At 39.9% G+C, this 16,904-nt stretch overlaps 2 pseudogenes; both read left to right on the top strand.

Moving 5' to 3' along the window:
• The first annotated feature begins 9,985 nt into the window (after positions 1–9,985).
• LOC144527436 (uncharacterized) lies at positions 9,986–11,052 on the top strand (annotated as a pseudogene).
• On the top strand, positions 11,049–12,305 carry LOC144527435 (uncharacterized; annotated as a pseudogene).
• The last annotated feature ends 4,599 nt before the right edge of the window (positions 12,306–16,904 follow it).

Here is a 16,904-nt window from a genome sequence, read left to right as displayed (position 1 = left end):
ATATATATATTTAAGATTTAGATTTAGATATCATATTTATATATATATTTAAGATTTAGATTTAGATATAATATTTAGATTTAACATTTAACATTTAGATTTAATTTAACATTTAGATTTAGATATAACATTTAGATATACATTTAACACTTAGATTTAGATATAACATTTAGATTTAACATTTAACATTTAGATTTAATTTAACATTTAGATTTAGATATAACATTTAGATTTAACATTTAACATTTAGATATATATTTAACATTTAGATTTAGATATAACATTTAAATATAAATGTAACATTTAGATTTAGATATAACATTTAGATTTAACATTTAACATTTAGATATTATATATATATAATTTCTGTCTCAAATGTGAGGAAAATGCGCTAAATGTGAGGAAAGTGAGCTAAATGTTGAAAATGTATCAGCTAAAACATTGTAACCGAACTTTTACATTCGGCACCCCATAAAATACAGCTTTGTTATTGAGAACACTGGAAGAATGCAAAAATGCAAAACACCTACACAGTATTCTAGGGAGGAGGGAATGGATGATCCTGGTTGTGTCTATAGCCATAGGCTGATATATGCAAGACAACCATAAGTGAATAAGTGACTATATTTTGAATTAATGACTATGTAAAAGAGTTACTTCCTGGATCCATGATGTGCTTAGCATCTGATGTACACTTCTATCACACAAAGGCACCTCAAGACAAACATTTAAAAATGTAAAGGGGAACTTCAACTATTTTGTATTGTACTTGCATTACAGTAAGCTGGGGGACTCACAAAGGCGTGACTAAAGAAGACTAGTGTCACTACACACCTCTGACCAGAGGTAACATATTAACAAGATAGATCTGAGATAGAGTTGTCTTTTACCTCTGTATGAAATGTCAAAGGAAGAATGATGACATGGATGTAATTGTTTCTATGCATTGCTTGTTCCGATGTTTGTTTGCCTGTGTCATCCAACCAAGTGAGAACACAATGCAGGTCCTGGGAACACACCTGAGACCAAGACGCAATGACCAAAAGATTCTGCGTTGGGCTACACCGACAGCCAGTAGACAGCCTGACCTTCAGGGAAAGCAGAGGAATTAACACAGTTTGGTAGATGCTGGAGGTACCATCCATCTTTGGATGGGAAATCCTATTATAGTGTGTGTAAGTATTGCCTCAGTGGATAAATTGCCAATTTATGGGTATGTAATTAATTTTTGGGTTGAGAAGAAGGTAATTACCACCCAGGCATGAAAGTGATACGTATGTAGGAGGTGTTCATTAAAAGAGCTTGCTTCAAAGGGACAGAGTGGCACCCAGTTTGGGTGCAGGATAAAGAGTGGTATTACATGTTAAGGCTAAACTTCAAAACATTTGCTTCCTCAAACTGAACTGGAGATTTACAGTGAATGAGAAGTGCGAAAGATAATTTGCTGAGTTGCTGGGTTTTTACGGTATTTTAAGGAGGGTATTAAATGGGAAACTATATGTTTATATATTATACTTCAGTCCATGCTTTGTTAGTTAAGGGTATAATTCTTGAGTCAGGAAAGTCACACCCAACAGCAGGCTGGTTACCACCAACCTATGATGGACTTTTTACTCTATAGTAGAAATAACATAAGGTCATTCTCTTAAAGAGCTCATATTATGCTTTTTGGCTTTTTCCCTTTTCTTTATTGTGTTATATATCTTTTTTTGCATGTTATAGGTTTACAAAGTGAAAAAGCCCAAAGTCCACCCCATAGGGACTTACCATCTCCAACAGAAAACACTGTTCACAAACTGCTCCAAACAGCTCTATTGTAGTCCAGCCTTTACTTCTGAGACAAACGTGGTCACTTTGGAACACACGTTATAATGCTCGCCTAGCTGCTAGTATGGCACGCCCTCATACTCTGCTTCTGACTGGCTAGTAGTCCTTACCTAGGTACTGTCAGGGCACGCCCTCATACTCTGCTTCTGACTGGCTAGTAGTCCTTACCTAGGTACTGAGCATGTGCGACTCCCAACAAAGATGAAACAGAAGTGAGATGCCTCACTCTGTAGCTAAAACAGAGAGCTCAACACACAGGATGAAAAGAGGAGCTGCAGCAATGTGCAGTACAACAACAATATGGTGTTTTTAAATGAAAATGAGCATAATATGAGCATTTAAAAAAAACAAAAATCAATTCCAATTTTACTTCTGGCCACATCTGACGGGGGGAACTCCATACCAAGCTTACAAACCCCTCAATACATTGCCTTGAACTCTCAGCTCCAATCAAAAAAAGTGTGTGGAGCTCTACCTACTAGATATTTGACTTTCGTCGCCACTTAGTCTCCATGTTTGTGGCTGGCGGGGCAGGCAGTGAGCTTTTGTTTTATTGAAAAAAACTTCCTCCTTCAGTTGGAATTTGGATTGAAAAGAGTATAATCATATACAAACAAAGCAATAAAAAAAAGATGAAAAAATGCTAAGAAGCTGCTGAGTTGGGCGATAATTCTCTTTCGGTATGATTTGATTCATTCTCCCTATGAAAAACAAATACTGATTACTACTCTCAACTGTAAATAAACTCAGTGTGGGACTGTTTTCCAATCTTACCAAATATACATCTAACTATTTCTAAAATGAAATAATGGCTTAAATAACTAAATTGTGCTAACTAATGGACTAATTGTACTCAAAATGTCTAAACTCCATGAGAGACACAGTTTCACTTGCAGAGCATAGCAGCCAGGTAGAGTAATCATTGTGATGTGTGACTATTTGCCAAGTGACAGATACCAGATGACTCTGTGCCCTTCATCTGATGGCACTCAGTGATAAATCACCCCTTCTCTGTTCAACAGGAAGACACAAGGGATCACAAACTGGCTCAAATGTAACCCAAAGGAAGTGTTACAAAACTGCTGTCATAGGGACAGACATAACAGAAAAGTGGTGGTGATATGGGATGATGGAAAGTGATGGTTGTGCAAGTTTGTGGACAAACAGAAGTTTCGGAAGGAGTCACTTACTTCACATCATTATATTTTTAGCTACTCTTATACTATGCCAGTAAAACTAACAATATTTCTAATGTTCTTATACTGCTATAAACACATTTCCATTCCCCTTCTAAGAGAATATTTGGTAACACTTTACTTGAAGGTAATCGACATAATCGTGACATGACACTGTCATAACTATGACATTACCAGAGGATGTCTTTGTCATGACAACTTGACATACTGTCATCCTGTTTAATGTCAAGTTGTCTTAATAAGGACACTCCAAAGAAATTGTATGTCAAGTTGTCATAATCAAGACAACCCAAACAATGTCAACTTGTCATGACAAAAACCAAATGACACTTAATGACAGAAGTCATAAACGTTAATAACTTGTTTATAACGTTTATGACACGTTCATGACAGTGTCATGTCATAGTTATGACAGCGTCATGTCACGACTGTCGATACCTTCAAGTAAAGTGTTACCGAATATTTTATGTATTACTGTTTTTTGTTTTTAAATACTGTAAAATATCACTTCGTAAATCAGTTTTCCAGCAAATAAATACCCTATTGATGTACTGTAGCTGTTTTCTCTTTTCATAATAAACAATCATCATATTCATAATTATTTTTACCGCTAAACTCAAAAGACGTCTGCTGCCACCACCATATTTCATTGTAGGAATAGTGTTTTATAATGTGCAGTGTTTGGCTTAAATTAAACCTGCCATTATCTGTACTCCAAGTACGATTCATTTTGTTAATGAAATAAAAAATATATCCGTCAAAAACATTCTTTTCCATGATGAAGATGAGACGATGATGGGACGAAACTGAACAATGAATGTGACTAAATCTCCATACAATATCGTTGATGAAAAATCTGAATTAAAAAACTAAAATTGAATCTTTCTTTAATGCTGAGGGTTAGATATCTAATAATGGTTGCTCCAAGCAGCTCAATGTAGTCTATCTGTGACATCTTATTAAGCACAACATTTTATGTTGATAATTTGGGCTTGAAATACATGTTTGGCAGGAGCCAGCTGTCTACAACTTGGCTTGGCTTAGCTTTCAAATGTATGCAAATGGTAGTGTACATGTAATCCACACTTCACTGTAACAATCTAAAAGACTTATTTTTTTAAAGTTTGATTAAAATGCTTATTATTGGTCTTGACTAAACCTAAACTAAAATGTTTTAGTGAACTGAAATTGGCCTAAAATAAAAAGGATGAGGATGCGGTTGACTAAATATGACCAAGACCAAGAAAATCTAAAAATTGATGACAAAATGAATACTCCAAGGGGTCTTCAGTGTTGTATGTTGCTTGGAGTGTGTGTTTTTCATGGTGGAGGTTTTGCCATATTGACTCTCAAAGAGTTGGACCTTTCAGGTTATTACTAAAACCCCTTAAATAAACAGAGGTCATCTCCACTTAACTCATTATGTGACTTCCAAAACCAATTAGCAGCACCAGTGATTTAGCTGTGTCAAATGTGAATACTTATGCAAACATATTTTTCTGTTAGTGGTTTAGATAATTGCTTTCATTCTCAAATGCTGTTCAGTGTTTTTTTTAACCTTTATTTATCCAGGTAAGTCGATTGAGAACAATTTTGCAACGACAACCTGTCACATTCACACAGTTACACATGCATACCTGGCCAGTGCAACCACATCGACTGGTTTCTGAGCAGTTGGAGTTAAGGGCATTGCTAAAGGGCACCTCAGATTTTATCTCAGATAGTCTGGGGATTGAACCGGCAACCTCCTGGTCCCAGCTCACTTCCTTAACCCCCACTGCAAGCATGCACTACAGGTTGAGACTGTGACGTGGTGGATGGGTGTGTGTCCTGTTTTGAAATAAAAGTAAATGGTGAGTTTTTTAATTCACAGAACATACATAACTATGTCACGATCTGCATCATATGCGTAACTCAAAGTGAAGTTAACATAGCAAATGTACTGATTTTAACCCAAACCACAATCTTCTTCTAATCTTAAGAAGGTAGTTTTTTAAACTGTGACTGTTTCACAATGTTAACAACATGTTTTAAGCCATGACTGCTATGTGTAGTATTTTCTGCCACCACTAGGGATGATAATGTATGAAATTCTCCTATGGGATTTATTGGAGGGTAGAAATAAACAACATACATTGTTGTGTATGTCTCAGTAAGCCATGACAGTGTGCCAGCATGTACAGTACCAGGACCCTGGAGCTAGCTCCCCTAACTGGAATGACCCAATTGGTTCTTCGCACATAGAAAAACTATAAATTGCTAATTGTTTGCCACAAGCAAAACTAAATCATCCCACCTGTACTAGGACAGCTGTTTATGTGAGACACTGATTAGAGGCATGGTTTCAACCCAAGCAAAATTAAGCAATCCAGCAATATATGTGCATTCTACAACGTACATTTCCAGAAATGTCTCTTCTCTGCTGTGGTGAGAAGCAGCAATCGGAAACAAGCACAAGTCTATACAGCAATTATTGCTGATTGCAGATGGACTCTTGGTTTGCCTTGTAATTAGGAAAGCAGAGAGCACCACTTGTCAGGGTGAATATTTACTGAAAACTGATACTCAAATTAAGTCCCAATGCTTCAATATCCGCTGCTCATTTGACAGTGTAATTAAAGGTGGTGGTGAAAGTATGCAGCATTTAAGAATTTACAGCACTTTACTCCACCAGCATCCCTGTTATAGAAAGCATTTTCTATCCTGACATTTTGACAATGATTTTCATCGGTCCGTAAGGCAACCCCAGCACTGACATAAGGGGTATATCCTCAAATCGAGCTCTGTCAGACACAAAGATTTCTGACTTTTAAATTGCTTGACTAGTAATTGGACAAGCAAGTTCAACTTCATGCTCTTTCCACAAACTGTGCAGTTCAGCTCTGCATAACACATGATTTTGCAAAACTATATTGATTGCCAAATGAAGCTTCATGAAGCTTCGCAAGACATCTTCTATGGTGGCCCTGAAGTGCAAACCATGGCAGCAAGTCGCACAACCTGACAGCAAATCACACAACGACAGCAATTTTCAGAACACAACAGCAAATCATACAACACGACAGCATTGGTGAGACTGAAAAGGAAAGGGTAAGTACGTATTGGACACTCATCCTCATTGTGGTTGGTTGTGTGGCACATATAGTATATTTTGGGGTATTTACAGTGTTATTCTTTATTTGATGTATTATTTAATTTTGCATATTTGCAAAAATGACATATACCCCCATTTAATTCATTCCTTATATGAGTAACGTTATGAAGGCACGAGATCATCCATGGTACTGTAAACTGTTGGTTTGAACTGCCTTCTTCAGTTGGCCCAACATCCATTATGAATGTTTGAGTAAAATTGCAACTAAAGACCAGCCAACAGACTGATTATTTTTCAGTTATTTCTTTCAGGTGGTAAATGTCACCAAATCACCTTTACATGTATTTTAATCTGTCTATTGTGTTTACAATAGCTTTTCTAAATATGAAAGTGGAAACGGCTGTCAATCATAATGCTAGCGGAGTTTCCAGAGGATTTGGGCTCTTATTTTTCTAATCTGTAGCCTACATAACAACTCGTTTGATGGTAATAGTTGATTTTGTTTAGATGGGCCATTTGTACAACTGTACACAAACCTCCTGGGCTGTCTGTAGCAGACCAGAGAATGGAGAGAGGATGTTTGGAGTTGCTATGACAACAAGTGACAGTCTCGCTAGCATAGCTTAAGTTCAACGGTCCGACCAATAATCACTTATATATATACAATTTGGCATATCTAAACAAAATCATCAATTACCATCAACAGTCATACCTAATAGTTAGTATAGTTCATTATGGATGTTGGGCCAACTGAAGATGGCAGTGCAAACCAACAGTTTACGGTACCATCGGATGATCTTGAGCATAATAACGTGACTCACATAAGGAATTAATTAAATAGGGGTATCTGTAATTTTTGCAAATATACAGAATTAAATAATAGAAAATCTAAAAATAACAGTGTAACGTACTCCAAAATATACTATGTGCCACACAACCAATCAGGACGAGGATCAGTGTCCAATATGTACCTACCCTTTCCGTTTCAGTCTCACCAATGATGTCGTGTTGTGTCGATTTGCTGCTGTGGTTTGCACTTCAGGGCCATTGTAATTTTTTTAATTTTCTGAGCCCACTAGATGGTGCTTTCTGTTCAACAAAAGGTTAAAGGCACACTGAATTTGCCATTCATTTTTCCTTAAAACAACAGCGCCACCTAGTGGGCTCAGAAAATAAAGAAAATGGTTCACGAAGCTTCATGAGGCTTCATTTTGCCATCACTACAAAACTACGTCAGAACTGGGTGGGTGTGGTCAAAAGTACAATAAACTTATGTGGCGTTCACACCACAATGTGACATAGCTGACATAGTTGGTCAGCACAGTTTAAAGCTTTAGTGCGTAACTTTTTGATATTAATGAACGTTCGTTACATTCAAGCTGTTGCCAAATGAGTTGCTACAAAGCTAATTAAGACTATCAGCTCCACACAACTCTCTCTGGATTTCTCAGTATGACTATGTTCAGAAGACTGTGGTGCCCGGCGACTTTCCCGTGCAGAAACTGGAGTGAAGATAATGACCTCTTCTGAAGAGTCCATCATGTTTTTTTAATCCTCCGTGTCTCCTTGGTTACAAGCAACTGTGTGGAGAAGGGGTGGGGGTGTGTGGTCACGTAAGGGTTGTATCATGTGGGCGTGCCAACAGTTTTGCTGTCATTACTTAGAATTCCTCACGGGGGAAAACTACAGACTACACACTGTAACTTTAAGGATTCGCCCACTGATACCATAAGGTCCTGCTGCTTTCTTGGTGTTCACACTTGAAAGCCCTCCTGACGTCAAGCTCAAAAAGAAAGACGGTGTGAGAGGTGCACCCAACCTTCCATTAACCTCTGCCCCAGCTGTTTCTGCTGGGTGTAAACAACTGAATGGAGTAATGGAGTATTGTGCACTTTGGATACTTTAATACTTTATGTCTAACAACAGAAAAGCTCATCAAAACGCGTCCAAGATGCAAAGGCATGGAAGGATTTGGACCACAAAAAAAGGTGCGATATTTTGAGAAATTACAGTTTACTGGTGGTGCAGATCCCTACAAGTTGGCTCCCTCTTCTTGGATCCATGGCGACCCGGTGATTCTTCCTTCAGTTGCATATCCCGATATAGTCAACTACCTGGTTTTCTCGCCGAGCCCATACATAGCGGAAGACCTTAAATCCTACAAAAGTTTGGAGGCTTATAACCAGATGGTGTGTGGATGGGTGAGGGAGACGCAGTACCAAGTCATTAACGACCAATGTGTTGTGAAGGCCAAAGTAAGTAATGCAATAACGTCTTTAATCAACCTAACCTTAACCTTAATTCTCCGCCCCCTCGTCAAAGCCAGGCGACAATGGATGACTTCAGACAGAAGCACATTTGCACAAAGCAAGCCAATCCAAAAGCTTGATGTTGATAAGAGCATTAAAATGTGAAAAAATAATGGGACAAAATTAAATCAAGGGACATTTAGAATAGATAAAAATTTGCAATTATTTGCGATTAAGTATTTTAATTGTTTGACAGCACTACTTGCTATTGCGCACTGGATAAGAAGGAGAGGGTGGGCTTGTAATCTGTTATAGTTCTTAGACCTTGCCACATGCTTTTGGAGTTGTCCTGGAATTGTAGTTCCACTTTCTTCCGGTATACCCTTTTTGCCTCCTTCACTGCTCTTCTCACATTGTAGGCTGCTGCTTTAGATTTGTCCATGGTTTCAGACTGCAGTCTTAATTTGTAGGCGGCAGTGCATGTGTGTATGGCCTAGGGCTGGGCGATCTGGAAATAACATATATATATATATATATATATATATATATATATATATATATATATATATATATATATATATATATATATATATATATGGATTTTCTACAGTGGGCTAAATGGTCAATTGTAAGTCAAAGCCACATGTGAGATGTAACAAAACTTTTTATTAAAACGGCCTATCTCTGAGAAGGCTCCTTCATCAACAATAACAGACTGATTAAAAGAGAGAGAGAGAGAGAGAGAGAGAGAGAGAGAGAGAGAGAGAGAGAGAGAGAGAGAGAAGAGAGGGAGGGAACGCGCGACGAACTGAAGTTTATGATACAAAATAATTCTTTGACCATAAAGCCGACTGTTACTGTACAGTTCTCTGGTTTATTAGTGAAGTGTCTGAACTACACTGCAGACTGGATTCTCTACTCACAGAGTGACAGCTGACTCATTATGAACGGGTCCAGCGCGAGTTGAGTCGGCCTTACATTCACTGTGTATGAAATGTCTGTATCGTCACACGCTGCATTTTTATGAACTGATAATCTGGTCATGGATCACATCTCTTTGCCGTGTCCAAGTACCATCTAACCCGCTCTCACTCAAAGAACTGAAGTTAGGGTTACATCCAGTAACTATTGTTCTTTTATCAGAACGTCACCAGCAAAACACAGGTACAATTCAGCCTGTTCTCATGAACCATTCGTTAAGCACTGTAATTTGTAAGCATTCCCAGTTTTTTTATGCTGTATGCACCACATTGACGGCCGATGCCGAGGCTGACGTGCTGACGTTTACGGTAGGCCTAAGCGGTGTTCCCGTGTTACGGACGCTACTGCTCCAGCAAAAACTTACTCAACTCTGCTTTGTTGTTTAATTTAGTGGCTATTTGCCTGGATTGCATTTAAACTACACCAGTTATACTCAAGCACTTATAGTTCTCTTCTCTTACAGCGACTGCCTCGATGATCTCACAATTGTTAAAATGCTGGTAGCTACTTTAGCTTAGCCATTAGCAAAGACTAATTCCTCTCCCTCTCCTGCTCTCTCTTGCTCTGTCTGTCAAATGTTTAGCTATTCCTCTGCCTCCTTTAGTGATAAAGATACATGTAATAAATGTAGTAATGTAATGTTATTCGCTGCTCTGGAGGCAAGGCTTAGTGAATTTGAGGCACGGCTCCGCATCATGGAATCAAAATCGTATGCTTCCGTAGCTAGCCAGCGCCCCGTAGCTGGTGCGGACCAACCAGACATACAGCGGTCGCTCTAAACCGGAGCATCTTCGCCTTTCTAACAGTTTCTCCCCACTCAGTGATACACCCGCTGAGAAGCCAACTCTGGTTATTGGGAGCTCTATACTGCGAAACGTAAGGTTGGCGGCTCCAGTGGCTGCGGTCTTGTGCGTCCCTGGGGCCAGAGCGGGCGATGTGGAATCTAAAGTGCCCATATTATGAAAAAATCACTTTTTATGGGATTTGGGGTGTTATTAAGTGGCAAAACACTGCTACAACACGCACAAATTCACCCTAATCTACAAAATTAATTGTATAGAACTACTTCCATGTCCCTGTTCTGCAGGTATTCCACGCAAAGTTGGAAGTGCGCCCTCATTTGGAAGAAGTCTCCCGGCTAATCCTGCCTTGTACAGGCCAAAGTTGGAGAAACAGCTAGCTAGCTCATGTAGTCCTTACCTATACTGCGCATGTGTGACTGCCAACAAAACTGTTACAGAAGTTGAGATGTCTCACGGAAAATTAAACCATGTAAACCTATTCTGATACAATCTCAAATTACAATTATTAACCTGAAAATGCCACTTAAAGCTTCTGCCTAAAAATAACTGTAAATACAGTAAGATCATACGTCATATCATTACTAATGATACCCGATTACGCAAATCGGAGATAACTAAAATGTTAAGTCACTTTGTGCATATGCAAAGACAATGTTGGACTCAGTAGTTTTCTCTGGACCCTGCCAAACCGGATCAGCGATGACATGTACAGCCGCATGTCATCCTTCCACCGCTGGTTGTCGGGGTGGTGCCCAGCTAATGATGTGGGCTATGTAGATAACTGGAGGGTGTTCTGGGGAAAGCCTGGTCTGATTAGGAGAGACGGCATTCATCCCACTCTGGACGGAGCCGCTCTCATATCAAAAAATTGGACCGAGTCTATTTTCGGTCATAAACCATGACAACCCAAGTTTGATATTAGTAATCAGATGTGCAGTGCTACGCGCTCCTCTGCTTCCGTTGGAGCAGTCGCCCACTCATAGTCCCATAACCACGGTGTCTGTCCCCCGACTCAGATCAGTTAAATCAAAGATAAACAAAAGAGGGGCTATACTTCGCAACCTAATTGGAATTAAAACTACCACTGCAATGATAGAACAGAATTGGAAAATTAGATGTGGACTATTAAATATTAGCTCTCTGTCTTCTAAAGCAGTATTAGTAAACAATTTGATATCAGATAATCAAATTGATCTATTCTGTCTTACCAAAACATGGCTGTGTCATGAAGAATATGTTAGTCTAAATGAACTCACCTCTCCCAGTCATATAAATATTCAAATTCCTAGAGGCTCAGGCCGAGGAGGGGGAGTTGCAGCCATATTTGATTCAAGCCTGTTAGTTAGTCCTAAACCTAAACTAAATTATAACTCGTTTGAAAGCCTTGTTCTTAATCTTCAACATCTAACATGGAAAACATTACAGCCAATTATATTTGTTGTTGTTTACCGAGCTCCAGCTCCGTATTCTGAATTTTTATCTGAATTCTCTGAGTTTTTATCATGTGTAGTCCTTAAATCAGACAATGTTCTTATTGTAGGTGATTTTAATATCCATGTGGACGTTGACAATGATAGCCTTAGTATCGCTTTCAACTCACTACTAGATTCAATTGGTTTTAGTCAGAGTGTGCATAAGGCCACTCACTGTCTGAACCACACCCTCGACTTTGTGCTGGCATATGGCATCGAACTTGAAGATTTAAAAGAATTTCCGCAGAATCCTTCATTATCAGACCATTTTTTGATAACTTTCGAATTCTTACTAATAGAATAATAGATGAAAGCTTCTACACTAGATGCCTATCTGACAGTGCTATAGCTAAATTTAAGGAAGATATTCCAACAGCATTTAACTCAATGTCGTGCTTTAATACAACAGAGTACCTTTATGTTAACTTTAGTCCCTCCCAAATTGATAATTTTGTTTGAAGATGTTGAAGATGATAAAGCAAAGGAGACTAGCACCTTGGTATAACTCCCAAACTCGCAAATTAAAACAAACCTCATTAAAACTTGAAAGTAAATGGCATTCCACCAAACTGGAAGAATCTCGTTTAGATTGGCAAGAAAGTCTGAAAACCTATAGGAAGGCCCTCAGAAATGCCAGATCAGACTATTACTCAACAATTTATGCTAAAGTTCTTTTCAGCTAAGCCATCTACCTGTCTCTTAGTAAAAAAGTAGCTATGATAAAACCCTATTCTGAAAAAACCCACCCTCGATCCTGAGGTCTTAGCCAACTATGGACCTATATCTAACCTTCCCTTTCTCTCCAAGATCCTTGAAAAGGTAGTAGCTAATCAGCAGAGATGTTCACAAGTCATTTTTTTCTGGAGTCTTTGAGCTCAAGTCCAAGTCAAGTCTCAAGTCTTTGAGGGGCAAGTTCAAGTCAAGTCTCAAGTCTTTAGCCACGAGTCCAAGTCAAGTCTCCAGTCTCTGGCCATCTGATCTGCCCCTAACACTGTATTGTTAAATATTATGAATTCAAAACATGTCCTGTAGCTCCATCCAGACAGTACAGTATTAAAATCAGTTGTAGGATAACTTTATGGGGTCTACATAACACATCCCTCTAGCCCTCAGACCTGGGGAAATATTAACCTAAGTCTGTCACATCATATGGATACAACTATAAAGATACAATGTGCCTGTTCCCAGCATTAGCACAACACTTTGCGATGGTTAGCTTGTTACCTGTGACGATATATGCTAAATGTAACTTCTCTTTCACTCAAAAAAATGTCTAATGTCGAAGTGGAAATCAAGAGAATAGTGGCAGCACCACACCAGTTACAGAACAACATGCATCTCAGTGTCAGTCCAAATTACGCACAATAAGCAGTTTGAACTCACTGATTTAATACCATTTATTTTCTAAGTGTTAGTACGCTCAGTGAAACTGAGTCCAGCGTGAGGGGGATCCAACTCAGATGAGGAGAGGTTAGTGAGGCCAGCGTCTCCACGGCAGGTGAACCGCTGCGTCAGGCATGAATGAAATGATGAAATAGTAAATAGGACTACAGTAACAGAAATATGTGCAGAATTAAGACAAAATGGCCCAGTGTTTGGTGGACCGGGTACACCTTGTTCACTTAATAGCCTACAAATCATCTACAGGATCAATTACGCATCACATGAGTTTGCCCACCCGACACAGCGTTTGTTCCTGGGGAGATGGAGCCGTGCGTCCCGCCTCCTGTGCGCCATGGATGTCTGAGCCTCACTGAGCAACTACTAACTATAAAGATACAATGTGCCTGTTCCCAGCATTAGCACAACACTTTGCGATGGTTAGCTTGTTACCTGTGACGATATATGCTAAATGTCTGACCTATTTTGGTGCATTTTGAGATGCCTGATGAAATTCAACGTTGTTGATCCGGCATCATTTATCTTGGTGCCACACACCTTGCATGTAGCTGTTCGCTTACTGCCACTGTTTACCAAGTTATTGAAAGCAAAACTAATGACTAAAGGCACAACTCCAGGAGGACTTGGTGTCGCCATATCAATGTATTTTTTTTTTATGTGAGTGTGCGCACATAAGGCATAACGCATGCGTTACATTGCAAAGGGCAGGGGACATGAGGCTCGTCATACGTTTCCCCAACGTATATGCGGCAATAAAAGTAAATAGAAATACATGAAGAAATTTAGATTTAAAAAGCAAGAATTGCAGGAAAACATGTTGTTGTCATGTCTGAAGTCTTTTGGGTCTAGTCCGAGTCAAGTCTGAAGTCAGCTGTTAGTGCGACTTAAGTGCGACTCGAGTCCGAGTCTCGGACTGGAGTCCCCATCTCTGCTAATCAGTAATGTGATTTTCTGCGTAGCAATAGTTTATTTGAGGACTTTCAGTCAGGATTTAGAATGCATCATAGCACAGAGATGGCACTAGTGAAAATTACTAACGACCTTCTAACTGCTTCAGACAAAGGACTTCCTCCAGGTACGCTAAAGTTAGCCATGGCGTTCCACAAGGCTCAGTGCTTGGACCAATTCTATTCACCTTACATATGCTTCCTCTAGGCAATATTATTAGGAAACACTCAATTAACTTTCACTGTTATGCGGATGACACCCAATTATACCTATCAATCAAGCCAGACGAAACCAGTCAGTTAGCTAAACTTCATGCATGCATTAAAGATATAAAATTGTGGATGACCTACAATTTTCCGATGTTAAACTCAAACAAAACTGAAGTTATTGTGCTGGGCCCTAAACACCTCCGAACCTCATTATCCAAATATATAGTTACTCTGGATGGTATTGCCCTGGCCTCCAGCACTACCGTCAGAAATCTAGGAGTTATTTTTGATCAGGTTATATCCTTCAACGCTCACTTAAAACAAACCTCAAGAACAGCCTTTTTTCATCTTCCTAACATTGCCAAAATTAGGCACATCCTGTCTCAAAACGATGACGAAAAACTAGTCCATGCATTCGTTACTTCCAGGCTGGACTACTGTAATTCCTTACTATCAGGTTGCCTAAATAAATTTCTTAAGACTCTCCAGCTAATCCAGAATGCTGCAGCGTGTGTCCTGACAAGAACTAAGAAAAGAGATCATATTTCTGCTGTATTAGCTTCTCTGCATTGGCTTCCTGTAAAATCCAGGATTGAATTTAAAATCCATCTCCTGACCTACAAAGCTCTAAATGGTCAAGCACCATCATATCTTGAAGAGCTTATAGTCCCTTATTGTCCCACTAAAGCACTGCGCTCCCATAATGCAGAGTTACTTGTGGTTCCTAGAGTCTCTAAAAGTAGAATGGGAGCCAGAGCCTTCAGCTATCAGGCTCCTCTCCTGTGGAACCAGCTCCCGGTCTGTGTTCGGAAGGCAGACCGTCACCACATTTAAAAGTAAACTTAAAACTCTCCTCTTTGATAAAGCTTATAGTTAGGGAGTGAGGAGTTGCAGCGTTCGCCTAGACCGGTGGGGGAGGGTGTATCGCGAAAGACACAGAACCCCTTCTCTTCTCTGCTTTTCTTCATAATCATCAGATTAATCTACCATAATGATGATAAAATCAAAGTAGAGGGAGGCAGGCCAATACAGCCCAATCCGGCAGGGGAGAGTTCTAGCCCGACCAGGCTCCTCTCCTTAACCTGACTCTCTTAGTTATGCTTTTATAGTTTTAGACTGACGGGGGACTTCCTTTGACACACTGAGTTTCTCTCTTCTCTCTCTTTCCATTTGTGTGCATCCTTGTTCCAGAAATGCTTGTTACTAACTTAGCTCTGGGGAGCTTATTCCCCGGAGTCCTTATGTGTTTCTTTTGCCCAGCATGTTTCCTTGGAATAGGGTGGCACCTAAATCATGGTTGCAGCAGTCCCGGTGGTCCTTCTCCGCGCCCTGCTATGCCCTGTTACACCCTGCTAGGCTCTGCAGTGCCCTGCTACGTCCTGCTGCATCCTGCCCCGCCCTGCTACATCCTGTAACGCCCTGCAGTGCCCTGCTATGCCATGAACTACTACAACTACTATTTCTGGTCATTGTTCCATTATCTTTATTATGACTATTATTGCCATTGTTCATCACACCCCCAACCGGCACCGTCAGACACCGCCTACCAAGAGCCAGGGTCTGTCCGAGGTTTCTCCCTAAAAAGAAGTTTTTCTCACCACCCAAGGTTTCTTCCTAAAAGGAGTTTTTCCTCGCCACTATTGCAGTAAATGCTTGCTCTTGGGGAAATTACTGGAATTGTTGGGTCTTTATAAATTATAGAGTGTGGTCTAGACCTACTCTAAAGTGTCCTGCAATAACTCTTGTTATGATTTAATACTATAAATAAAATTGACTTGAATTGAATGTATAAGAACGCGGCTGGCCGCGTAGGAAGGTGGTCGGGGAGAATGGGTGGGTGTTAAAGGCATACTATGTAACTTTTCCCTCTTCGGTCCCCCTACAGGTTGTCTCATTGGAACTACAGCTCGCGCGTCCCGCAGCTTCGGTCCCCCTAGTTCCAATGAGACAACCTGTAGGGGGACCGAAGAGGGAAAAGTTACATAGTATGCCTTTAACATACAGGACTTTCAAGCCAGGTAGTGGAGTTCGCGTCCCGGGGGAAACTAAAGTCTTTCATCCAGGAAATGTGTGTTCCTCAAACCACGATCTTTTTCCTAATCTTAACTAGTCATTTTGGTGCCTAATCTTAACTTTCGTTGCGGCAAAATGCTCATATTTTGTGGATTAAATTTAACCGTAATCTCGGCGGAAATGAGCAGCAGCTCGTGGTGCTCTCTACCTGGCTCAAAGTCACCCATTTTCGGCTACTAGACTGTGTCATGAAGCTCTGTAGTGGCATAAACAACTAGCAACTGCTGCTCGGTGTCATGGAGCACGTAGCCAACCGGCGTCAAATGACCAGCCGGCATCGCATGACCAACGATATCACATGTTTTGGTGTGCATACATTTTTGTACAATATCATACGGACCCGTTTATGAGAATGCGTCGTACAATTACAGGTGTTCCTCTCCTTCTTAACAAAATATACAGTACAGCTGTGCAAATCACAATTAAAAATGTAGGTAAATGTTAGCAGTGTAGCACAGTGCTGTCTCCCTCCATGGTGACTAGGGGGGTTTCCCGGAGAGTGGGAGAGAGGAGAGATGCAAACAGGCACGGCTTTACGGAAGAAATGGGTTATGCAGAGCAACATCAAATTATATCAATAAAAACTAGTGCTGTCAGTTAAACGTGTTATTAATGGTGTTAACGCAAACCCATTTTAACGGCATGTTCACA

This window comes from Sander vitreus, chromosome 13 (assembly GCF_031162955.1).
Source record: "Sander vitreus isolate 19-12246 chromosome 13, sanVit1, whole genome shotgun sequence".
Lineage (NCBI taxonomy): Eukaryota > Metazoa > Chordata > Actinopteri > Perciformes > Percidae > Sander > Sander vitreus.
Note: the sequence above shows the minus strand (reverse complement) of the source record. Positions and strands in the feature narration are given on the sequence as shown.